Source organism: Portunus trituberculatus, chromosome 49 (genome assembly GCF_017591435.1).
Source record: "Portunus trituberculatus isolate SZX2019 chromosome 49, ASM1759143v1, whole genome shotgun sequence".
NCBI lineage: Eukaryota > Metazoa > Arthropoda > Malacostraca > Decapoda > Portunidae > Portunus > Portunus trituberculatus.
Genome location: NC_059303.1, coordinates 10,970,360 through 10,995,359, shown reverse-complemented (window position 1 = coordinate 10,995,359; position 25,000 = coordinate 10,970,360). Strand labels below are relative to the sequence as shown.

The following is a 25,000-nucleotide window of genomic DNA, read 5'->3' as shown; positions in this document are numbered from 1 at the left end:
AGATGAAATGGGTAAGGGATAGATGGGAGGGAAGGGGACAGACTAGGGAGCGTGAGGTGGGTGGGTAGGGGAGGAGAGAGGAACGGAGGGTGGGGAGATATATGGAACGACAGAGGGGGAGGGAGTGGGAAGGAAGTAGTAGGGGATGAGGAAATGTGCTCTTGGAAGGGAGTTACAAGGCACCAACTGAATTACGCTCAAATTAGCACGCGATTACAACGGTCCTACGATGCTGTTGTTATTTTTTTTTTCTCGCTAGTAGGAAGGGGACAGAAAACAACAGAAATACAAATATTTAAGAAAGATTTAAGATTAAGAATATATACCTCTTTTATATTTAATATTGTATGTCTTACATACGGTCGGTCGACTTGAGAACGAAAATAGTTAGTTTCAGAAGCAGAAAATCGTCCATCTCCCAAGAACAGTATAGCAGGAGCAGCCTTCAGACCTGCCAGGCCAACCGCGGAGCTTAAACCCAACTAATCCTCAGAGCCGTTTAGAGTTGCCCGTTTTAATTCCCAAACGTTGCAATTGTACCTTTGCGCCACATAGGAACAGGAAATGTGTATGCGGATATATATATATATATATATATATATATATATATATATATATATATATATATATATATATATATATATATATATATATATATATATATAAAGTGAAAAACTTGCATATGTGTGTGTGCTTGAATTCCTTGATGCCGTTGCTTTTGTTTGTGCATACTTTAATTTTTTCTTCTCAATTGCGTGATATTATACTGTTCCTGTTCTTTCATCTTATTGCGCATGTTGTGTCTGTTGTTTGTGCTCCTTTTGTCGCTTTGTATCACCTCCTCCTCCTCTTCCTCTTCCTCTTCCTCTTCCTCTTCCTCTTCCTCTTCCTCTTCCTCTTCCTCCTCCTCCTGCTCCTCCTCCTCCTCTTCCTCCTCTTCATCTTCCTCCTCCTCCTCTTTCTTCTCCTTCTCCTCTTTCTCCTCCTGCCCCTCCTTCTCTTCTCTATCTCTCACTCACTCTTTCTTATTCATGTTTTTCATTTCCTTTCCCCTCCTCTAGCGGCAGTTTATCTCTCAGTTTTTGAGTGGGTCTGGACAATCTCTCTCTCTCTCTCTCTCTCTCTCTCTCTCTCTCTCTCTCTCTCTCTCTCTCTCTCTCTCTCTCTCTCTCTCTCTCTCTCTCTCTCTCCCTTGTTTTGTCTGTCCATCTACTTGCATATATATATATTTGCGTTTTCTTTTATTCCTCTGTCTGATCGCCAGTCTGCTTCTCTCTCTCTCTCTCTCTCTCTCTCTCTCTCTCTCTCTCTCTCTCTCTCTGATATGTGTCTGTGTTCCTCTTTCTTTTTTTTCGCTTTCAATTTTTTCCTTGCCCTCTCTCTCTCTCTCTCTCTCTCTCTCTCTCTCTCTCTCTCTCTCTCTCTCGCTCTTGCTTTCGTTGGATGGTGCTCTCCGTCACCTCCTCGTGTGCATCATGGTGTGCGTGCCGCCCTCTCCCTTACACTACCCTGCCATCCGTAACCAAATACTTTTCCCTTCCTCTCTACCGGGTATCCCTTACTCTTCCCCGTCTCGTGACCCTTTTCTTCTCCACCTCGATTTCTCTTGTTCTTCTATTTCCTACTTCTCTTTCTCCTCCTCGGCGTCTTCTCTCTCTCTCTCTCTCTCTCTCTCTTGTTTCTTTTTTCTTCTCTGATTTCGTTCTGCTTTCTTCTTTAGTTTCTTTTTTGTTTTGTTATTGGTTTAATTCTTTCTGCTTTCTTCTTTCTATTCTCCTTTTCTTTTTTTCCATCGTCATCACCGTCATCATCATCATCATCATCATCATAATCATCATCATTTTTTCTTCTTCTTCTTCTTCTTCTTCTTCTTCTTCTTCTTCTTCTTCTTCTTCTTCTTCTTCTTCTTCTTCTTCTTCTTCTTCTTCTTCTTCTTCTTCTTCTTCTTCTTCTTCTTCTTCTTCTTCTTCTTCTTCTTCATTTTTCTCATTCCTTTCCTTCTTGCTCTCCTCTATCTCTTCCTTCTCGTTTCTTTCTTCTTCCTCCTCTCTCCCTCTCCCTCTTCCTCCTCCTCCTCCTCCTCCTCCTCCTCCTCCTCCTCCTCCTCCTCCTCCTCCTCCTCCTCCTCCTCCTCCTCTTCCTCCTGCTCCTCCTCGTCCACCTCCTCCTGCTCCTCCTCCTCCTCCTCCTCCTGCTCCTCCTCCTCCTCCTCCTCCTCCTCCTCCTCCTCCTCCTCCTCATCTTCCTCCACTGGTCCTTTCTTTCTTAATTTCTGTCTCCATCTCCTCTTATTTTCCTTCTTCCGCTACGTCCAGTTCCTACTCCTCTTCCTTCTCCTCTTCTTCCAATGGGTCCCAAGATTCAGTCCACCTCCGGTAAGACAAGAAAAGCAACAACAACAACAAAAAAAAAAAAAGACTCCCAGTCTCGCAGGGGCCCTTGTCTATATCTCCCAGCAGAAAAAAAAGAATTTACTGGGAAAACACTTGTCAGGGGGGTCACAGATCGATCTAGTTGGCCCCCTGCGAGGCTCTGGCCAACCGTAGAGGACCTTTAGCTTGGACGGACGATCTCGCCTCCGCCCAACTCCGCCGAGACAAGAAATTGCCGAAAACCTACCGCCGCCGACGCCCAGGATTGCGGTAGACGGGCTGGGGGATGTAGAAGGGCAGTTAGGATCGAGCTAGAGAGAGTAAAAATGATGCGAGACATGGAAGAGGTGGTTCCTCCCTCTTCCTTCCCTCCTTTTCTTCTCTTTTGTCTTTCCTTTCTTTGGCCTTACCATCCACACGCTCGTTTTCTTCCCTCCTTGTCTCTGCTCTGAACGACGAGGGAAGCGACCCCGAGTGTGTGTGACTAGACAACTTCAGCTCATTTCTCAAGCATCTTAATTTGTAGTGGGTCGTGATGGTTCCTGCGATCACGCGACCGGGAGCTCTCTCGGTACACTTTGTGGGCGTAATCGCTTATTAATTACAGGTGATGTGATTAGAGATGGGCGATATAATTAGTGGCTCTCGTCATCATTTTGAGAACGCAATGCAATAATGGGCCGCAAAATCTTTATAGCCCCAGTTAGCTCAGGTGTTATGCTCAAAAATGAATATTGTGGACCTCAAATCATAAAAGGTAATTCCCCCTGAACCTGGACACCGTAATCCCTTAATTGCTTATAATTCATCCTAATTTAGAAACGATTAGACATTAATTTTCCTGTGTTGCACCTCAATACACACGGTAATGAGGCACACGTTGGTGCAGCAGCACAAAAAAAGTAGGAATTAGGAAATGTGTCCCGAAGGAAAACAGTGACAGTGGAGTGGAAAGTAAGTATTGTGTGATTAAAATATTATCACCACAGTTTAGTATGTTGCAAGTTTCCTGCTCATTATCATTAAGAATAAGTAGGACAACAGGCTCCGAGAATGTTTTTCCATCTTTTTTTTCTCGCTTGATGTTACGAAATATATGTAATGATGCAGAAGAAAAAATGTCTCCGGACTTTCCGCAGGGTTCTTAATTCTTATTTTCCGAGTGTCTTCACGAAATAAATACAGTGTTTTTCTGTATTTCCAGATGATTGTGTTTGGCCAGTAAATCACAACAAAGTAGACACTCCCGGAAAATACAGAATTTAGCCACGACACGATTTTTTTTATTACCTCTGTGATCACGAAGGAAACAGTTTAATTCTTAAAGTTTAGCAACTCGTGGATTAGTAACTTGCCTTATGTCATAAAAATTACAGTATTTCCGGACATACACTAAAATTTTAACAAAAGAAAATTTGAGAAGTTTTAAATGCCTCTGTGATTACGAAATAAAGGGGGGAGGGAGGAATGCCCCTATCCACGATGCACAAACATAATCTTGAGAAAATTGTCCGCATGTCGATAGCAAATTGCCAGAGTAATTTACCGCATTTTTCACTTCACAAACAAAAACACGGGATGAATTAGAGGCGGTGGGGTCTCCTAGATTACATATGTATGGGTCGTAGGTCAGCAGAGGGTCGTCACTCTACCCGAAGCTCTAGGTCACGGCCAGTTTACGGCTGTGCTTGGCTTTCTTGTGCCTGGAGTTACTGCGTTGTTTGTGACGCGGCGACGAACACAGTTGAAAATGCATGGTTATGTTTGTAAGGCCGCGGTGATGGCGCGGGGGAAAAAATGGTCCTATAGAAGTTTTTTTTTCTTTTACTTGCTGTTTTGAAATCTGATATCATAGATCTGTGTTTTGCAGTGTTCAGGGTTTCTTCTGCTGCTCTTTCCATTGTCTCAAGCCATTTTTTTATTCTCTCTCTCTCTCTCTCTCTCTCTCTCTCTCTCTCTCTCTCTCTCTCTCTCTCTCTCTCTCTCTCTCTCTCTCTCTCTCTCTCTCTCTCTCTCTCTCTCTCTCTCTCTCTCTCTCTCTCTCTCTCTCTCTCTCTCTCTCTCTCTCTCTCTCTCTCTCTCTCTCTCTCTCTCTCTCTCTCTCTCTCTCTCTCTCTCTATATATATATATATATATATATATATACACACACTGTATACATGGGAATGAAATGCCAAATTATAAATTGATAACCATGTTAAGTCTTTAATTTTAAACGCATTTATTGAAATTATTCTATGAATCGTTTAATCCCTAAAACGAATGCCTCTAGTTGTGATCTCTTTTGTTTATGAAATTATTTACGGATACCGGTGTTTATATATATGTAAAAACAAAAATCATAAACATGGATGATATAATTTCATCCCTCTACACTTCCCTGTTGCTATCTCTCGCACTTTTTTGGGATCTCATTTTTTGGGTCCCGGGAGATATAGGGGTTGTAGGGGCGCTGGTCACAGGAATTTGGGGCGGGAGACAGACGAGGGTGTGCGGTAGTAATGTCCGTCGTCCACTGTTTTGATCCACGAGAACTGTTCCATTAATTACCCAGACGGGCACTCACAGGATCATCAAATAGTCTAGCATGTGTTTATTAGGCTGACAACGCTCGTTTGTGATTGGCCGTTCTCGCACCAACAGCCCCTCTGATTGGCCATTCTAAAGGGCGTACGTTTTTCTCCGCGCCCTGTGTATTGAGATATCGTATCCCGCTTGATTGGTGGTGCGTGAGTTAATTGTAACATTGGTAGATTAAGAGATAACTCACCGTCCTTCTAAATACAGGACCTGCGTTCGAGTAATGCCAACAGCGGAATCACAAATATCCTTAGGCTTTCATTAGCTTCCTTCAATCAGACCTGAGTTTTTGCTGCACGAGTGAATGCGTCTTGGTGTCGGGGCTGAGCAGTGTCGACAAGCCTTTTATGGAATAGTGGAATATTTGCGAAAGATAAAAAAAAAGAAAAGAATCTTAGTCTGTTGTAACATACCACTGCTCTTGCCTCCCTCCCTGTCCTGCGTCCAGCCCTCCTCTTTCACCTCATGACCACTTCTACGCATGACACGACTCACAATGTGCATGTCGCATAATTTCTAGTTCTAGTAATGCTGCTTAGATGTGCATGTATACAGGGCAGTCAAGGGTATACATTACTGTGTCTCGCCTGTGAAAACACTGTCATGAAAACAAGATGCCGTATACTTAACGCTGGAAAGAAAAGAAAAGAGGCAAGAATGAAAAATGAAGGACGGTCTTAAGTTAAATAATCATTAAGCCTAACAGAGGCACAGCGACATTAACTCAATAGTGTAAACAAGAGATTGCCTTTGATGGGGGATATTTTTACCTCGAATTTAAGATAATGTTTTGTACAGTTTGTTTTAGTTGGAATGAGGCGGCCATGTTTCTCGTCAATGGGGTTTTATGCGCGGGAGGACCTGGAAGGAGGAAGATTAAGGCGCGGGGTGGCATGTGTGGGATGACGGGCCGCTGTTGACATGTCGTGGGGAACGGTGGGACATGGCCGTTCTCAGCAGGCAGATTGCACACTGAATAGATATTTTACGGGGCGAGATAAATTTGGCCCGGACCTCCATGTGTGTGTGTGTGTGTGTGTGTGTGTGTGTGTGTGTGTGTGTGTGTGTGTGTGTGTGTGTGTGTGTGTGTGTGTATGAGTGTATGTGTGTGTGTCTTTGTTCCTTGGAAGAGCTTTATATTCTCTATCCTCCACCTGTCTCTCCCTTTACACATAGACACACACACACACACACACACACACACACACACACACACACACACACACACACACACACACACACACACATACACAGCTCACAACACACAGGAAGCAATAAACTTCTTAGTAACAACAGCTCTTTCCTTCTGGATAGTCACCTTGATCTACTCGCTCCCTTAGTGCTTCGAGTCTTCCCCTGAGGTTGTTGTTTTCTAAGAGCCCTCGACAGCCTTCCCTCCTTCCTTCCTTCTTTCCTTCCCTCACCTTGACTAATGATCGTGAGGGCCCTTAATTACCTTGGGTCTAGAGCTGGCCCTGATTACCACTAATGCAAATGACCCCGATCTTTACGTCACTGGGACTTCTTTGTTCGAAATGAGGTTAAAATTAGATGCGTCGTGGCTCTAATGGGCGGTCAGGGGCGAGGGGAGTCGACCTCTGTCCACCAACACCACCTCCTCCTCGCTCTGGAATAATAATAAGGAAAATAGGCAAATTTTCTTCCTCTTACTTCTTTGGAACTCTCTTTCTTGACTTTTTCACCTCCTTGGCGCGTACCGCGTGCATCATAAAGATTTCTTTTCTCTTCCTCTTTCAAGGTTATTTTGCTTGTTTGGCTTGTCATTTTTTTATCAGTATTGTTAGCAAAAAGGAGAATTCATATTTATCATTTTCATTCATGTAACATTTTTTATGTACAATTTTGTGTATTTTATCATCTATTAATTCATTAATAAGTTTCTAAAGATGGAAACACCATTTATTTAAAAAATAAAGACAGAGAGAGAGAGAGAGAGAGAGAGAGAGAGAGAGAGAGAGAGAGAGAGAGAGAGAGAGAGAGAGAGAGAGAGAGAGAGAGAGAGAGAGAGAGAGAGAACGAGGCAGACAAAGGAACCGAACAATGGAAACAAAGCCAAGTGGAGGTGACGAAGGAGGCGGAGATAAAGGATTGAAAAAGACGACGGACACATGTATAAAGAATACAAAAAGTAGACTGGCTGAGGCGGACAGACTTGAGGAGAGAGAGAGAGAGAGAGAGAGAGAGAGAGAGAGAGAGAGAGAGAGAGAGAGAGAGAGAGAGAGAGAGAGAGAGAGAGAGAGAGTTCCTTTGTGCGTGTGGACGTGTCGTGGAGGTGATGTGTAGGACAATAGAAAATGCTTGAGAAATGTGGTGGCTTTGGTGGCATTCCTGCGTCTTCCTCCCACTCTGAGTCGCCAAGAAAAGGAGCAGATTATGAGATAACGGTGAAATGCGTGAGAATGATGAAAATGAAGACGTACATTATTGCACCTCAATATATATTCCTTCCTGCTTTTTTTTCTCCCTTTAATCTTCTGCTTCTTTGTTGAGATTTTTTTTTTTTTTGGTGAATTTTTTTGTGAGGGAGGAGTTAAAGTGAAGAAGAAAAGTTATAAGTTAACATTATTTCCGTGTAAGGTACTGAAGCATTTTCGTAATTTTGCTGTGATTTTAATCCTATTTGATGATATGTAACTCTTTTTCTGAATTTAATAATCATCACTATGTACTTTTTCCCCTCCTTCCTTTGTACCATAGATATTATAATTTTCATCCCCCATACATACAGCGGCACTCCATTACAAGACTTCAACGGGGAACGCATAACGTCACAACTAAGAAGCGGGAGCAAAAATTACAGCAAAATAACTTAAAAATCAAAGGGAAAAGCGGGACATAGTTTCCCTGCGAGTGTAAAAAAGAATAAAATAAAAGACACATACTCTCTCATTCCGCTCGGGTTCGCTTGACTATTCACACGGGCATGGGAACAGTTGCTATATGCCCGGCAGGGAGGGGGTGACACGGACTGGCAACGGGGCGGGTTGGGGGTTGGAGAGATTAGACGGGAGGGGTGAGAAGGGGAACGAGTGATTCGGGGGAGGGGTGTCGAGCAGGATAGAAAGGGAAGGGGTGACATAGGGAGGGGTGACAAGAGAAAGGGGTGACAGGGGGGCGTCATAGTGGCAGTGGGGGTGAGGATTTTAGCAGGATTCCGTTTACTTTTTGGAATGGATGCAGCGAATGAAAGGGGAGGAACCGGGAGGGAAATGGAGGGGTAATATTTCTCGCAGATATTTTCCAATTCAGGAAAAAGATAAGGAAGCAAAGAATTATGGCACGTGTTGCTTTGCATATTCCTCCCATATCTCCAAGCACTCAATGACTCTAATATTTTTTGCTCTCTACGCTGTTATTGTTTCCTGCAATTAGCGATTTTAGGCAAATTGCACGTGACATGTTGCACTAAAGAAGGTGGAAACAGAAAACACGTAAATTCCACAACCATTGCACCTGTAGAGAGAGAGAGAAAAAAACATAAGGGCAGGAACACCCTATTAGTGTTATCGAGAAAATTATAGCTTGTCCCTCGTGCATTATCTCCCGGACAAATATAAGCAAAGGGACGTCGAATCAACAAATCAGATTGCCTTAGTAACGAGGCTCTATTGCACAACCCCGCCTGCAATTTGAATACTGGACGGCAAATTCAGCCCAATAATTTCACCCAGAGTAGCGTCCGGCCCCGAATACAGCGCGAAGGCGGGTGTGTATGCGTAAAGCTGCTGCACATGGACATTCTTCAGTGTTGTAGAATTGAGAAGTATCCCCTTGACAGTCTTTGATGCCTTAATGATGAGTGAAATCTTGGGCGTAACCTATCAGCAACCTTTCATTAGTCGCCCTTAAGGTTCAGTGATGACGAGGCCCCCTTCACTATGACACATTCACGTCCCTGGGGTTTGGAAGGCATGCAGGGAGGGAATGCTCAGTGTTGAGGGCGGCCAGTATCAATGCTCTGGACTGTAGTTGGCATGTAGTTGGTATGTGTGTTTATATATAAGGTTTTTGTGCTATTTTGTCCAGCGTACCTGTGTGTGATTACTAATTACTCTTTATTCTTTCCAGGTCTCTGACGCCTCTTTACAGGTAAGGCAAATGCTGTTGTTATTGTTTTTATTATTATTTTTGGGAGCTCTGTGGTGGGATATTGTTTTTTTCTTTTAATTTCCCCCTTTTGTGGTCGCCATTTTAATATCATTTTATTCTGTATTCTATTAACTTAATTGTTTGCATATATACTATCCCGGCCGCATGCAGCGAGGATAAAAATTCGACTAATGAAATTAAAGCTAGTGGTGGTTTGTGCTCGAAAATGGAGTTTATCCCGAATGAACATTTTATATTTGCAGCGCCTACCCCCTGGTCGGCCATATTTAAAGGGCATGGAAAAGGGAAGCCATAATTGAATTTCTGTTTTTCCTTATCGCAAAAATGGCTTCCCTCGTTCAATTTCTAGACTTCTCATTCACACATCGATATTGTCTAAATGAACCTGCGTCGCCCTCGTCATTATCTCTGTATAAGATAAACTGATCAATCACCGATAAGGTTTTCCCCCTCGTGTATTGTTGGGAGGGTGAGGGGGTCATATGCAAATTTGAGCTTTACATATACAGCCTTGCGCTAACACCGCCCCCTTCTTTCTAATCAGCGATTTTTTAATACATTTTTTTTTCTTCCTACTGGAAATAGTATTTTCTTATTTTCTTTAGGGTGCTTGTATTGTTTTCGTTTTTCGTTGTTGGCTACTACAATGCTTTTATGTTGTATGTTTTACCGAATGGCGATTTACTTGTTAATTTAAGTATAACAATGGTTTGTGGACTTGTTGATATTTTATACTGAATTTCAGTTAACTTTGAAGTCAGCTGTTGTAAGTACATTGAAAAAAAAGACTTTATCTCGTGAATTTAAGTCTCAACTCATATTGTTCGTATAGGTCTCCTCTCACCCTCCCATCCTTCGTGCGATTTTATTCCTATGGCGTCGTTTACTCTATCTATTTATGGCACTTTGTCTCACGCATTTCTCTTCCCTATGCAAAGTCCTCCCACGACCTTCCCACCTCCTGATCCCTCCTGAAGGAAAACCGGGGTGCTGGCTGGGGTCTTATAAACAATGAGTGAGGCAGAGTTACGATGGTGTCACAAGGGCTGCCGCTTCGCCCGACCGTGTCTCGTGTTCCAAACTTGGAGATGGTGCCCTGGAGATCCCTACGTCAGGAATGTAATGCTGGAATGTTAATAGGACGTCCTCTCATGCTCCCCCTTTTTCCTCTCCCCTCGTGTAATGGTGCTCTACATATAAGGGACAAGACCCGGGTTTTCTCTTAGCCACCCAGAGTCGTTGATCCTCCGTACCAGCTCTCCCCTTCCTTTGCGTCCCTCTCCATTCCCCTTCTGCATCCCCCTCCTCCTCCTCTTCCTTCTCTTCTTTTTCTTCCTTTTCCTCGTCTTCCTCTTCCTCTTTCTCCTCCTCTTTTTCCTCCTTTTTCTCCTTTTCTTCTTCCTCTTCCTTTTCCTTTTCGTCGTCTTCCTTTGAGGCCATGGTTCACGCTAATAGATCCAGAGTAGTTGTTTCTTCGTGTTGTTTTGTTATAGTTTCATATATACGAGTTTAAGGCCTCGGGGAACGTTTGCATATCCCTAAATGATTACGGTGTTTTTTATGCACGTACTTCCTGCGATGTAAAGTGCAATATTATGGAAGTGTAGAGGTTGGGCATTAAGGTATGAAGCACTTATTTACCTTTAGTGTTAATATTAACTTTGCTGCTTTGAAACTTGAAACTAAATCCTGGAAAACGTCTTCAGAATCCCTTACTCTGGAAGGAAATAATTTTAGTTATTAAATCACAAGTGCTCCGGAAAAGTTTCCTGACTAATGGAAGCCTCTAATTAAACTTGGAAGGGCTTTGGTCTTAATTTTCCACATGTATGGAAATATGTTAGCGGCCTGGAGCCCCTTCCATCAGGGCAGTCCATCCCAATAACGGGCTCCTCGCGTGCCCAAACGGCCCCCTCCATCACACCACCTGCAGCCCACTACATGCGCAATATTTGCTTTTCTTGTAATAGAATGATAAAGTTTAGAAATGTCCCCTCGTCACTCACTCCAGACACCGCCACGAAAATTAAAATGCACCTATGGGGAGACGTCCCACGAAATTTCTTGACGGTAATGTAAGGCAGCCTTGACTCTTCAGGGAACAGTCGGCCGCTTAACTGACGCTGCACGAACGTTTGGTTAATTTGTTAATGACGTATTGGTAGGTGTGCAAGGCGGCACTTGGTCATTACGAGCGCCGTAAAGAAGTGAAAGTGTAATGAGCCGGCGTGATGTAGGCGGGGATTCTGTTTGAGGCCACCTGGCGGGGATACTCTTAAAATGTAACCGATGTTCCAACTTTGCCTACTCCTTTATCAAAACTTATGGCGTTCTTACAAAGAGAAGATTGTAGCATAAAGTGCACAAATGGAGGTAATCTTTGAGCGAGGGCGTGTTCTTTATAGCTCTCGCACCAGAGCGAGGCCATTAAAAATAAAAGCTACCATTTCTCAAGACAAAAAAACAATCAGGGACCACCAAGTAGATACGCAAGATAGGAGGCTACTTCCGGCGACTACATAAACAAATAAATAAAGTAGATAAACAAATGAAGAATTAATCTTTTTTCATCATTATATGGATGAAATGTTGGCACCCGGAAAGCCATAAAAGCTCCCATCTCGTTATATAAAGCGTTCAGCACCGTATCATGTCGTGAAAAGCCATATATCTCGCCCACAAATATTTATGACTCGGTCGCTGCCTGGCGCAGTGTTTTGTCTCGGGTCAAGCAGGCGTCCATTATCCAGCCTAAATGGATAGGCCGAATCTGTCACCTAAACTGAGCTATTTTATATAGGCATAAATACATAGATTATAAAATAGCTTACCCGGGGAGTCATAACCTGACCCATAATGACCGAATTTTAACGAACTCTCATATTTTTTCCCCTGAAATTCTTATGCTAAATTTTCTAGCCAATATTCCACTCACTTTTTCCCCCCCTGAAACGTGGGATGGGAAGAAAATTCATGTCTCTAAATACGGCGAGGAGCAGTTTGTGGAGAGACTCAGTGAAGAGGAGGTGTTGTGAGGGCCGAGGGTGACGCTGACGCCCTCCAAGGTCTCGAGAGCTTACCTGTGTACCTGCTGAGGTGATCGAAGTCTGGACAGTAACGAACCGAGTGACGGACACACACTTCGGCAGCTTCCTTTCACCCCCTCCTCTCATCCCATCTCTCTTATTCCCTAAGCCCGTATCTCTTCCCTCTCTCACCTTCACTTCCACCTTCTTCTCCTCCGTCTTCTCCTTCGTCGCCATGTTCGTCTCCGTATACGTCATCGGCCTCGTCAGCTGAGCATCGGAGTTCCGTCAGACCTGTAATGTAAACAATTATTCACGTTCAGAGTTACGTGTCTTGGTCGCCACATACGCACACTTTTCGTTGTCCTTCCCCCTTTCCCTCCTACTTTTACTCCACCCACGTGTACCCTCCATACTCCTAACCCCTGTCCTCCTCCTCCTCCTCCTCCTCCTCCTCCTCCTCCTCCTCCTCCTCCTCCTCCTCCTCCTCCTCCTCCTCCTCCTCCTCCTCCTCCTCCTCCTCCTCCTCCTCCTCCTCCTCCTCCTCCTCCTCCTCCTCCTCCTCCTCCTCCTCCTCCTTCTGCTACAAAGTGCAAGGTATTGATTTACTCTCCTCCCATCCCGGAAGCGAAGGGCTGGGAGTGAATGTCGGGTGTGTAAATACGACGAATCTCTTCTGATGCTGGGGAAGAAACTCTAAAATTCCGAGGAGAAAAGGAATTTCTAAAAATAAGATAAAAAAATAAAGGTAAAAGTGAAGGGAACTCCCCCAAAGTCTTTTCCCGTAAACTCGCTCCTCCTTCGGCAACTCCTTCAAACTCCAAGTCTTTATGTGGCTTCGAAAGACAGACCCCCGCCTAAAACTTTTATTTCGTGTTTTGAGGGTAAGTAAACAAATTAGATAATTAAGACTTGGAGAGCAAGAGTAAAGGAGAGGAAACGATATCCTTAAGTGGTGTTAGGGGTCGTCTGCGTCAGTGGCGACGACCCGGTCAGGCCACCCTGCTCCATTTTCTCTAACGCAACAACTCCTCGCTCTCTTTTCTTTATCTTGGGTTTTCTTTTTCCCCTTTCCCTTTCTCTTTCTCTCTTAGCGTCCTTTCCGGGGTGGCTGGCGTGTCTGCTTGATTGGCACTGAGTTTACTCCCAGCAAAGTGACGGGAGCTGTGAGGCGTGTTATGATTAGTGTTGATTAAGAGTAAATATTGCATTTGTATCATTAAAGTTGGCTGGCATTTTTTTGTCTTACTTCTGACGATTTTCCGTTTCACTGAAAAGAGGAAGGGAACAAAGAGTATTGTTTCAGGTTTCGTGTTTCTTTCTTTTTTTTTTGCACATTTCCCTCTGTTTTGCAGTAGTTTTCCAGCTATTGCACTTTTCAGGGCCTTACTATGCATATTGTGTGATACGTTGTTTCAAATACTACAAGAATTTACTTCGTGCTTCCTTATAATATATCCGATTTCTAATATTTAGGTATTTACATTTTATTCCAATGGCTGAGTCTCAAAATGACCAGGAAACTTTTTTTGTTATGCTCTACTTTTACAGTGCCGTAGAACAAGTGCACGGCAGCTCTCCCCTCACGCAGCCTCACAACCCTCCCATAGCCCTCCCTCAGCCCTCCATTGCGTCCCTCTCTCTCCCCTTCCCCTAAAATGCAAGGCCAGGCTGACGGGGAACATTTTAAGGACATTTTGTTCGGACTTTTTCCCCTGTACAAAAGTTGGGGGTTCGTGTCCAACCGGGGGACGAATTATGACGAAATTGATCTTTTCTAGCACAAAAGTTTTGTGGAACGGCAGCAACTTTGGTCGTTTGAGGTGAGAAATTGTACATCATATCGAGGGTGTATTTTGCCTATTTGCCCTCACAGTATTTAAGGCATGGATTTTCTAAGAGCAATGGAAGAATTATTCAAACCATGTGGTGTGTGTGTGTGTGTGTGTGTGTGTGTGTGTGTGTGTGTGTGTGTGTGTGTGTGTGTGTGTGTGTGTGTTCGCGTGTGTGGGGCAAGGACTCATGTGGCATCAGCACCTGATAGCAGAATATGCTGAGTTGGTGCATAAAATAAATGAAACAGATACATCGAACAAACTTCGACTATATCTTTTGAAATATAGACAATAAATTGAGGTATCTGCTCCACTTCATATTCTATATATATATATATATATATATATATATATATATATATATATATATATATATATATATATATATATATATATATATAGAGAGAGAGAGAGAGAGAGAGAGAGAGAGAGAGAGAGAGAGAGAGAGAGAGAGAGAGAGAGAGAGAGAGAGAGAGAGCACACACACACACACACACACACACACACACACACACGTTACGTGTGAGTATCACAAAATGAATCGCAATTTGTGAGATGAGGCATTCCCACACGTGGATGTGTTACAAACGAGGGATGCACAACAAGCATAACATCTCAGCCCTCACACGTTGCCACTGAGTGATTCCAGTAACATTCTTGGGAGTCTGTTTGGAGCACATCATTAAGACGTGGGGCTCATTATTATTCTCGCTGGAGGTGAGGGAGGCGCGGGGATGCGTCTTACACCCTCTAATATCCCTGCCGGAGTCTGGCCAGCAAGTACCTAATGGTGAGACGGCTTCTGAGGCCTTCTCCTCCCCCTTCCTTCCTACGTGCGCGGCATGATCAAGGACGAGGCCACTGTGACGCCCCAAGACGAGCATGGCCGTCAGGGAGCACTAGCCGGAAGGGCGGCAGACTACTAGTACTACAGCAGACATTACCACACTAACATTTATTGTCATGAGTTTCCAACACGAATCAAGCTAATTTGCCCTTTAGGTAATTGTTCCAAATGCCTGTGTTTCACGCCTGCAATGAAAGTTATATCAAGAGTTGCGTGCAGGAACGGGGCTAGTGTGATTTGCTTTTAAGGGTGAGGACGATGGTGGTCTGAACATAGGAGTGAGGCCCTTAGGTCTGTGGAGGCTGCGGCTTTAGCTTGGCCCCTGTCCCTCCATATCCTGTTTAATAACCCTAATCGTGAACAATGGTGGTCGGTCCTTCAGCGCCATAACCTGGAGGCATTTTCCTGACTAATTCCGGAAACTTATATCTCCTGACTGTTCCTGGTGTGCCTCCGCTATTCTCTCTCTCTCTCTCTCTCTCTCTCTCTCTCTCTCTCTCTCTCTCTCTCTCTCTCTCTCTCTCTCTCTCTCTCTCTCTCTCTCATCTTCCTCGGTTAATCTCACACCTCTTCCTTCCTCTCCTCTCCTTCCTTTCTATCTATTTCTCTCTCTACTTTTCCTTTCTTTTGATTTTTCTTTCCCTTTATTCGTTTATTTCTCTTCCTACCCTTCCGCTTCGTTTATCTCCTCTTCCTCCGTTGTTTGTCTCTCTTCCTTCCCTCTCTTAGTTCCCCTTCTTCCTTCTCTCAGTTTATCTCCGCCTCCCTCTTACTTTCCTTCTGCTTCTCTCTCTCTCTCTCTCTCTCTCTCTCTCTCTCTCTCTCTCTCTCTCTCTCTCTCTCTCTCTCTCTCTCTCTCTCTCTCTCTCTCTCTCTCTCTCTCTCTCTCTCTCTCTCTCTCTCTCTATTTGCTTTCGGTCTGTGTTCTGTGTGTGTGTGTGTGTGTGTGTGTGTGTGTGTGTGTGTGTGTGTGTGTGTGTGTGTGTGTGTGTGTGTGTGTGTGTGTGTGTGTGTGTGTGTGTGTGTGTGTCTGTTTGTCTGTGTTTATCTTCTGTTTGTCTGCCTTCTCTCTCTCTCTGTCTCTCTCTCTCTCTCTCTCTCTCTCTCTCTCTCTCTCTCTCTCTCTCTCTCTCTCTCTCTCTCTCTCTCTCTCTCTCTCTCTCTCTCTCTCTCTCTGCTTGCCTCTCTCTCTCTCTCTGTGACCTCTCTGTGTCTGTCTGTGTTCATATGCCTGTCTGTCTGTCTGTCTGTCTGTCTGTCTGTCTGTCTGTCTGTCTGTCTGTCTGTCTCTCTCTCTCTCTCTCTCTCTCTCTCTCTCTCTCTCTCTCTCTCTCTCTCTCTCTCTCTCTCTCTCTCTCTCTCTCTCTCTCTCTCTCTCTCTCTCTCTCTCTCTCTCTCTCTCTCTCTCTCTCTCTCTCTCTCTCTCTCTCTCTCTCTCTCTCTCTCTCTCTCTCTCTCTCCTCTGATCGTCACCCCTCTTCCTCTGTTTCCTCTCCTCATTTTTTCTATATTACACCCTCTCTTTGTCCCTCTTCCTGTGCCCTAAATTACTATGCGCCGCGGGTAACTACTGTGGCCATCTATCATTATCTTCCCCTCTCCCGTTTATCATCACATTTTTTCTCTCTTCTTTCTTCTCATCCTCCCCCCGTCACGTGGCTCACCTCACATCCACGTTTTCATCTCCTTTATTTTTTACTCTTCATTTTCATTTCATATACTTCATTTCACATAAGTACTCGTATGGTGAGTTTCGTGTCCTTTCTACCTTTATTTTTTTTTTACTCTTGGTTTAATTTTGTTATTATTTGGTTTATCTTAGCATCTGCATGATTTCTTTGCCTCCTTTCCTTATCTTTTCCTTTTTTTATCTTATTTTTCTTTCTCCACATCGTAATATTTTTCCCTTCCTCCTTTCACTCTTGTTTTCAGATTTTTTTCTTTATAGTACAGTCAAGTTTCCTCTTCCGCGTCAGAACAATCATCTGTCTCTATGAGTTGGTGGGGTGGTCCTTAGCCGCCATTTTTATCTTGGTCCTCGGTATTCGGTGTGAATTCCAATGTCTTCTAACGCTCCCAGAACACGGACCAAATACCTGACTATGAATTTAACGCTGAGACTGAGAGGAGTTACCTGCCAGGGAGTGTACATCTGGGGGAGAAATACACTGAGGGCATGTGATAGGAAATGTATATTCGGATCCACAAACGTACCCGCAATATCCAGAGCGGGTGGTTATTTATCCAGCTGAATATATTAAAGGGCCGCCGGTTGAGGATAGTGCCATCATTACCACCACCGTAAGGGCTGAAGTCACCACGCAGAGTCCCTGTAGCTTAGTCCCTACAGCGTGCGCGCCCCAAAGTTTATCTTGGACGGAGCGGTAGAATTTTAAACATTCCGCCAGCATATTGGAGCATATCTCACCTTTATTAACTCTTGTGGTAGATGTCTGACGCTCGCGGCCCCCAGCGTCTGGTCTACCTCGCTACCACCACCAGACGCGCACATGCTCCCACGTGTACGTTATTCACGCGCACATATTCCCTCGCTCACATTTACATACATACATACATACATGCATACATACGTACGTACGTGCATAGGTGCTTGAGGACATACGTATAGTCGGACGGAAGGACATATTCGAATATGCTGCTCGGGGCACGCACCGGCACACACGCTCAGCCATGCCGTGTGTAGCCACAGTCACACTAACTAATTGACTACTCTTGATATTGACGGACTGACGGATGCTTGGTAATCTAACCCACGTGTATAGTCAGTTGTGCGAGCAAGTATGTGACAGCAGGAGCCACATATCATGCAAGGGTTCACGCACACACACACACACACACACACACACACACACACACACACACACACACACACACACACACACACACACACACACACACACACAAAGGCACGACACACACACACACACACACACACACACACACACACACAAGACATACACACTCACACGTTTACAGTTTCCCCCTTGGCAAAGTTAACAATATGGAGGGATAATTGTTAGACTTGTAATTTTAAACTTTCCTCTCATCTCAGGCGACAGGAAGAAAAGTTTATTTTATGCTGGCAACGTAGAATTTGTTACGTTTTTTTGTGTGTCTGTTTTTTACAATAGTTTTTCATAAATGCTGGGAATTCCTAAATGGTGGTGTTTGGGTTTTGCTCCGCCTGATTTATTTGTTTTTGCCTCACCCATTTTTTCCCGAAGCAGAACGTGAGCGGAGGAACAACCACCTTGGGCGTTGTTGTTTATCGGAGGCATTTCAAACGGCGTCCAATGGGAGGCCATCAAGCTATCCCAGACGTAATTAGTGTACCAGATGTGTAATGCAGAGGCAATAACAGCTTGGCGGGGCTCCCATAATGCACCGCGGCCCGCAGGAACAAATGAGCAACGACGCCCGGCCCTCGCTAACACCTCGCCCACCTGCAATAATTTATGGCAATTGCCGCGCCGTGATATACAAAGGCCGGAGAAATTCACTTGAATTACACCTCGAAATTTACTGTGGCAGAAAAGTTTTGGTTCTGGGTGAAACGAGCAGTTAGACGCCCAGTGTACCGAGTTTACACTTTACGTCCTCGTTATTGCCAGTCCATCCTCCTCCTCCTCCACCTCCTCCTCCTCCTCCTCCTCCTCCTTCTCCACCTCCACCTCCACCTCCTCCTCCTCCTTCTCCTCCTCCTCCCACCACCACTTCCTCTTCCTTCTCCCCCTCCTACTTTTCTTCCTCCTTTACCTCCTTCTCCTCCTCTTCTCATCTCCTTCCCTTCCTCCTTTTCCTCTCATCTTGTACTTAGTCGTCGACCACATCCTTGTTCTTTCCCTTGATTATTTTTTGTTCACATTCCCACCATTCATAACAGCTCAGTTTCTAACATTCTTTCATTGATACGTATGATTTTCGTTCTCTCTCTCTCTCTCTCTCTCTCTCTCTCTCTCTCTCTCTCTCTCTCTCTCTCTCTCTCTCTCTCTCTCTCTCTCTCTCTCTCTCTCTCTCTCTCTCTCTCCCCTTCCTTCTCTTTCATGAACTTCCCTTGTTCGAGTTTTCTCCTCCTCCTCCTCCTCCTCCTCCTCCTCCTCCTCCTCCTTTTCCTCCTCTTGTCCTCTTTCTCCTCAGTTCCCCTCTCAGTATTCCTCGTTTTGTCTCCCTGCTCTTCATCTTGCCTTGTATTTATTTATCTCTTATCGTCCTGGACACTCAGCCGTCTGTTTCATATTTCTTCCCGTCTAAGTGCTCTTTTTCATTCTTATCTCTAATCCCCTTCTTACTCCACGTGTTCTGCTTGCGTCATTACTTTGAGCCAATTTATGTGTGCAGTCACTTTATCACTGTGTGTCCTTCCCCACAGTTCCTCATTCTGTGTCTTTCTAAACATTCTATAGAGTTCAAATATTAATCAACTATGATGAAAATCCGTCACTGTTCCTTTTGTCTTCGTTACTCTTACAATAAACAACCGAGGCAGTAAAGATGAGGGGCACATTAGGAACCGCCACAGTGTTTGTTTACTAAATATTCAAGGACCGTAACTCAGCAAGCACCGCCATTCTCTTCAGCCCTCAGAGACCAAAAAGTATAAACAAAGATATTTACTATTCGCAGCTAAAAACAATCATGCAATTTACGCACCATCACGTTTTGTTTACATACATCTAAACACAAAGACGTATACATATGCATAATCTGAACGTCCTCTGCAAATTCAGATAGAGGGAGGGTGAAAGCGAGCATGGATAATGAACGCTCTCATTATCCCTCCACAAAAGGCTAAGCCACTCTGCCAAAATACACCGAATACTCCATTAGCAACGCCCAATTAGCCTAATGCTCAAAAAACACACAGGGAAAACGTCTTAAGCGCGTATCTCAAAACTTCACAGCCAATTCACCGCCTCTGTTCTAATTAAGACGGTATCCAGACACCCAGACACCACCTTCACTGCCTCACCCACCAGTATCCATGTCTTCCCCACACGACATGCTCCTTCACGGCTTCTGCTATGCTCCTATGCTCCTATACTCCTCTTATTCCCTGACTTGATCTGTTTTCTTTTCCTTCCACACCCACATGTATACTGTATCCTTACCAAACTTATAAAATGTAACTTCCCCCACCATTATACCCGAGTTGAAGTATATACCCAGTCAGTCGCACCCATTTCCTTCCAGACTCGTCCCACCCACATCACGTAGCGCCCCACCCCTTTCCCAGCTCCAACAATATGGCGCTCCCTTCAGCCAGTCCTCCCCCATTTAATATCTACAATCTCGCTCTGCACTTTCTCTTTTTGTGTGTGTTTCTGTCTAAATTTTTGCTCCCCATAGATTCGTATATTTTTTTTTTCTCTGTTCACATACTCTTTTTTTTTTCTCTCTCTCTCTCTCTCTCTCTCTCTCTCTCTCTCTCTCTCTCTCTCTCTCTCTCTCTCTCTCTCTCTCTCTCTCTCTCTCTCTCTCTCTCTCTCTCTCTCTCTCTCTCTCTCTCTCTCTCTCTCTCTCTCTCTTGTATTGTAAGTTTTCTCTCTCTCTCTCCTCCATTTACTTCTCTGTAAGGACTCCTCCTCCTCCCTCCTCCTCCTCCTCCTCCTCCTCCTCCTCCTCCTCCTCCTCCTCTTCCTCCTCCTCCTCCTCCTCCTCCTCCTCCTCCTCCTCCTCCTCCTCCTCCTCCTCCTCCTCTTCCTCTTCCTTTTCCTCTTCCTCCTCCTCCTCCTCCTCCTCCTCCTCCTCCTCCTCCTCCTTCTCTTCTTCCTCCTCCTCGTTCTTTTCCTCTTTCTCCTCCGTCGCCGTCCGCCGTCCGAAGCATGGACTGAAAACCGCCCAACGCATGCGCACTGCCTCCCATGGAAGTTCTTATCATTTTTAGTTATACTGCAGTAGGCGCTCCGGCATTATCAAACATAACGCAGCCTCCACTCCCTTTAGTAGACGCCTCACGATAAATGGCTATATAACCTTCACCCCGGTAATGGTCAGGGGAGGCTATATCTGACTTTATCTGGAGCGGATGGTGGGAAGAGAAGGAGTGAGAGGAGTAGTAGGGAGGAAGAGGAAGAGAAAGAGAAACAGACCAATAGATACTAGGGAAAGGTAGAACAGAACCGTGGGAAAGCGATACAGTAGTAGTCTCTGTGAATGTGTGTGTGAGAGAGAGAGAGAGAGAGAGAGAGAGAGAGAGAGAGAGAGAGAGAGAGAGAGAGAGAGAGAGAGAGAGAGAGAGAGAGAGAGAGAGAGAGAGAGAGAGAGAGAGACAAATCTATCTGGAAAAGGAAGAAGGGAGAGAAGAAAAGGAAGAGTAGGAGGTGAAAGAGGGAGAGTAACAGAGTAACAGGAAGTAAAGGAGGAGGAAGAGGAAGAGGAGGAGAAATGGAGGAGGAGAGGGAAGAGGTGGCGGCCACTTCGACTACTAATTACACCTGGACCCTTCCTAAAGCCAACTGTGGCATCACCGTCTCTGGAAATGCTCTACAGACCCGTTAAGGCATCTGGGAGTCTCGTGGAATGAAGATTGACGACTATTAAAGCAATATATTGTAGGCGACATGCGGCCGCTGCAAGAAGCGCCGCATCCTCCTCCTATAGTTGTAACTAACATGAATATTTCCCGAACGGCGACCATAATACGATAGTCGAAGTGCACGTTCCCCGCTACAGCTGTAAGGGTGATGATTATAAGCTACGGAGAAACAGAAATTGAGAAAGGTGGAGGAGTAAGAGAGAGAGAGAGAGAGAGAGAGAGAGAGAGAGAGAGAGAGAGAGAGAGAGAGAGAGAGAGAGAGAGAGAGAGAGAGAGAGAGAGAGATGGGAGGTTTGGGTGACTTGTATAGAGAATGTGCGAGAAGTAGAATTTTGGCGACAACAGTGAGGAAAGGAGGGAGGGTTAATAAAGATAGAAAAATACGAGGAAGGGAGGTTTTTAGAAGGCTGTAGATGTAGGAGGGTTTGTAGGAACTATACACAGGGAGGAAGAGGAACGAGGGTGTGAAGTAGGGAGGTTTACAGGAAAGCAGGGAGGTTGGTAGTCCCTTCCTCGCATCTCTTCCTTTTTCCCTTTTAGCTAAGCTCTCGGGAAAAGCGAGTAAATTGGAAAATAAGGTGAGGCCCAGAGAAGGGAGAACATTGGAAAATCCCCCCAAAGATTGGCCTGAAAATCCAGTAATGTCAAGCCTAAGGAGAAAATATACAGGGAAGGAAATGAAGATGGATTCGAGAGGGGAAATAATGCTCGTTTAAGACTCTGCTGATGTTGAGTTGTGCGACTGAGGATCCGAGGAAGGAGAAGGCGAAAAGAAATGGAGGAGAGAAGGAGAAGTGAACGAAGAAAGGAGGAGTGTGAAGTAGGTGAAAAGGCGACCTCACGGATACGAAAATATAAAGAAAGGACAGCGTGGTGGAGGGAAAGTGAAAATTGAGTAATGGAACAGGAAAGAAGAAACAGAAAGGCACACGGCGATAACACAAAGAGAGCAGGAGGAAAGAAACTGTTAGGCTTACGTGAACGGGGAGGACAAAATATAAGGTACTTCACGTAGGAGAACCAAACAGAAAGAGCATGAGAGGGTAAAGGAGGGACTATACTGAACCCTTAAGCCACCTACTTTATATTCAGCACAACCCCCGATGCATTTATTCCCATGCGTGAGTGTCCGGCCCTTCCGTCATGCAGGGGAGGGCAAGGGGCAAGGGGTGGAAAGGGGGTCGCGTAAGGGCCAAGGGGAGGGCGGCAGGAGGGATTCTGTGCACGCAACACCCAAATGAACGGGGCTCGTATTGCATGACCCGGGATGGCTCGGTAACTGCATATATATCAGGTTTAGAGGCCGCCTAAGATATTGATATAGTTATATACTCTCGGCCCTAACTACGAAATTTCTAGATAGCTTGCCTTAACTAGGCGCTAAGTTTGCCTCGTGCAAGGTGAGTTTTAGCATGAATTTGGGGCTAAAGTGGAATTCTCTCTCACCTTCCCTCTTCCTTAGGCATTTAAGTATCGGTCGACGAATTAATTTATCGAACTGCTAGAAAGGAGATTAAGCAGAAAGAAGAAGAAGGAAAATAAAAAAGTAAGAGGAGGAGAGGGAAGTGGAGTAGGAGGATGAGAGGGAGGCAGGGGAGGAGGGAGAGGCAGAAGAGGCATATTGCAATATTCACACTGGAGAATAGTGGCATGGCGCGTTGCAATTGATTTTCATATTTCACAAAGTCTTTAATTGTCAATAGCCAGTCGAGGGAGGGAAGAGGAGGGGGTAGGAAAATGGAAATGAGAGAGAGAGAGAGAGAGAGAGAGAGAGAGAGAGAGAGAGAGAGAGAGAGAGAGAGAGAGAGAGAGAGAGTTGTCCTCATAGCAGACTGTCACCTGATCCCCTCATCCCCTCATTCCACTCACGGTCATCACGGTCATTCCCAAGGCCCAGGAGGCAGCGCTGTGAGCCAAATAGCGAAAAGAATAATTAAATAGGTTTTTGTTTTTTTCGTGAAAGCTGAGCGCCAAATATTAGCAGCTTCGTGGTGGATGATTTTATCGGCAGTTTTGATATTTTTCGGCCCATCGCGTATTGGCTGTTAGCATATCAATCAGCCGCATCTGACATTAATATACGCGGAATGACTTTCACTTGTAATATGTAATTATATCCAGTGAATATGCAAATCACCGTTTGGGCGTGAGTGCGATTCGCTCTCGCTCTCGCTCTCTTTCTCTGTATTGTGTTGATTTTCTGTTTTTGCCACGGTTACTTTTGCTGTATAGTATCTATTTTTTACTATTTACTTATCTTATCTTTTCTATACTCTTTGTTTCTATTTGCCTCATCGTCATCGATCATGTAAATTAGTATTGTAAATTAGTATTGTACTGTTTTAAGGCTGATATACGATAGAATAATGCTGGTTATTTTAGCTTTGTTTTCATCGATGCATATAGGTATAGGTTTGTGTTGTGTTGGCTAACTTATTTCTTTGTTTTTGTTTATCTTTGATATAATGTTGTTTATTTTATCTCGATGTTTTCCTTTATGAATTATGTTGATGCGGTTCATATTATAATGTTAGTTTTTTATGCCATATTTTCCTGTTGTTTATGTAAAGAAGGATCTTAAGTCTTTGTTGATTCTTTAAAATGTTAGTTTAGCCTCATACTGCTTTTATGCCATCCATTCTACGTCTGGCCTTTTTGTTTTGCTCCCAAATCATATGAAGATTTCCTCAAGTGATAATGTATTGATATTTCTTTCATTATTATGATTTTAGTATGTTGCTTCCCTGCACTAATTTCTTTTGCCTTTTGTTTCGTACAACGTTTGTAATTCATGTTTTTTTTCTTATTTTACACTTAGCTCATGCCTCTTTCCTTTTTCTTTTTATTATACTTGTGTACTCTTAATGACAATCTGGTCCTTAATGCCTTTGCCCTTTTCATTACGTGGCTCCATTCTTAATGACAACGTGGCCTTAATTTTCGTAGTGAGGATGCTGCGTGAGTCATTAAGTCTTACAAACATTAAACATTATCTAATTACTCTGTTAAAGTGCTCTGATTTGAGGATGGCGGCTGAAAAGCAACACAAAACATGCAACACTACAATTAACGTCTTCAATTCCGCATCAAATAAGGAAGGTTATTGTGATTTAATACCACTCTCGCTCCGGTGGTAGTTTCGTGTCGGGGCAGGTGTGGCGGGCGGCTGGAGTGTTCATTAGCTGTATTACTGGCGGCCACTCCCACCCTAATCAGCAACACCCACTCCACCTGGGCATTGTTTCTCTGCTTCCGCCAACGTGGAGGCTCTTCTTGTGAGTCTCTCTGTCTCTGTCTTTCTCCAACACCTTTTTTAAAACGCTACGTAATTAATCATATTTTGAACTAAACGCCTTTTTTGACAAATATGTGGAATTATTGTTATTTCCATGAAGTTTAGAGGTAAATATGCAAAAAGCCATTCATAATATTCTCAAGTAATCACCTCAATATTGTGGTGTTTTTGGAGGTGATATGCGTTTTGTGATGACGGATATAAAACAATAAAGGACTAAGCAGTGAGTGTTGCTAGACTGCTGCTAGTCCTCTGTTTTGCATGACTATTGTAATGAAGCTCGTAAGACTCAGCCGGTAATGAAAAGCGGTACATCACGTTTTCATTAACCGTGATTATTTAGCCTTAAGTAACGCT

General features: G+C 44.3%; 1 protein-coding gene across 3 annotated transcripts in view; it reads left to right on the top strand.

Moving 5' to 3' along the window:
• Positions 1–25,000, top strand: part of LOC123499346 (homeotic protein ultrabithorax-like) — an 817,282-nt gene that overhangs the window by 19,619 nt on the left and 772,663 nt on the right. For all 3 annotated transcript variants that reach the window (XM_045247247.1, XM_045247228.1, XM_045247240.1), the window contains exon 2: positions 9,043–9,063. The gene's annotated coding sequence lies outside the window, so the exon portion shown is untranslated. The remainder of the gene's footprint in view (positions 1–9,042; positions 9,064–25,000) is intronic.